This window comes from Sinocyclocheilus grahami, unplaced genomic scaffold, assembly GCF_001515645.1.
Source record: "Sinocyclocheilus grahami isolate Dianchi unplaced genomic scaffold, SAMN03320097.WGS_v1.1 scaffold6378.1, whole genome shotgun sequence".
Classification (NCBI taxonomy): Eukaryota; Metazoa; Chordata; class Actinopteri; order Cypriniformes; family Cyprinidae; genus Sinocyclocheilus; species Sinocyclocheilus grahami.
Genome location: NW_015510817.1, coordinates 1 through 1196, shown reverse-complemented (window position 1 = coordinate 1196; position 1196 = coordinate 1). Strand labels below are relative to the sequence as shown.

At 33.3% G+C, this 1196-nt stretch overlaps 1 long non-coding RNA gene across 1 annotated transcript; it reads right to left on the bottom strand.

Annotated features, from left to right (window-relative positions):
* Nucleotides 1–144: 144 nt before the first annotated feature.
* On the bottom strand, nucleotides 145–1081 carry LOC107577565 (uncharacterized). The gene is made up of 3 exons (XR_001608221.1): nucleotides 931–1081; nucleotides 630–672; nucleotides 145–242 (listed from the first exon to the last, which is right to left on the bottom strand). It is a non-coding gene; the product is annotated as an uncharacterized lncRNA (long non-coding RNA).
* Nucleotides 1082–1196: the final 115 nt, after the last annotated feature.

Below are 1196 nucleotides of genomic sequence, written 5' to 3'. Positions count from 1 at the left end.
GCCCGCTGGTGACAATGGCTCTGCTGGAAGATTTCCTCCAAAAACACAAGGCATTTGAACCGGATTTGTGAGTGAGGAGTCCATCATATAACAGATGTACTGTGGAGAAACTCAGCAGACACAGGCATTAAGCGTTCTGACCTGGAATGGGAGTGGAGATATGAAGTCTTTCCCACTCACGCTGTGGACATTCACACAGGTGCTCTGGACGATACACACCGTCTTCTCCACAACATCCTTTACTGAAGATCATGGGGAAAACAATCACTCAACAGCAACAAAAAATTCTAGGAACAACATTTAGCTTCATATACTTGCTACTGACAAGAGACAAAGCAATTAAAAATGCAATAAATAAATAAAACCATGCAATAAAAAGACACACAAATTAAGTAAATATATTAAATAAAAAATATAAATTATATACTGATAAAAATAAATAAAACAACAAAAATAATAAATAAAAAAGAAATGTAAAAAATATTTTTTTAAACTACATGAAAATAAATTTTAAAATAAAAATTAATTATACTAATAATAAAATAATTGTTTTTTTCCCTTTATTTTTATTTTTTTTACTTTATGTGTGGAAACTATAATATAACAACAAAAATATATACAATTCTTACCATCTTTTTTAGACTGGGGGATGGTGAAATTACACCATAGAGCCTATAAAATAATTAGTAAAATTATATTATACTTGTGTATTATACTATAATTGTCAGCATGAAAAGTGATTCTTAATACAACAGCCCCAAAAACCTTTTAAGCACATGAAAAATGTATTTTGTATTGCATACAAAACTACTACTACTACTACTAACCAAATGGTAATTACTATATTGTTCACACTATAACCTAAAATGGCTCATAAAAGTCATGTTTGTTCAGAGAAAAGGTTTAGCATCATTTGTTTGCAGACAGTACCTGCTGAACTGGGCTGTCCACCGTGAAGGCCTTGTACACGTATGAGGCTTGATTCTTACTGCCACGACTCCATATGACCATGTTTCCAGCCACATACAGCTCCTCCTCATATTCAACCTCATAAGGAGCAGTTCCCTTCCTCAGCTGCCAGTGCTCCTGCCAATCACATCACAATCATACTTAAAACATGCAGTATTTTAATTGAGAACAGTTTGATTTTGCTTAAAGGGGTCATCCGATGCCCATTTTCCACAAGTTGATATGAT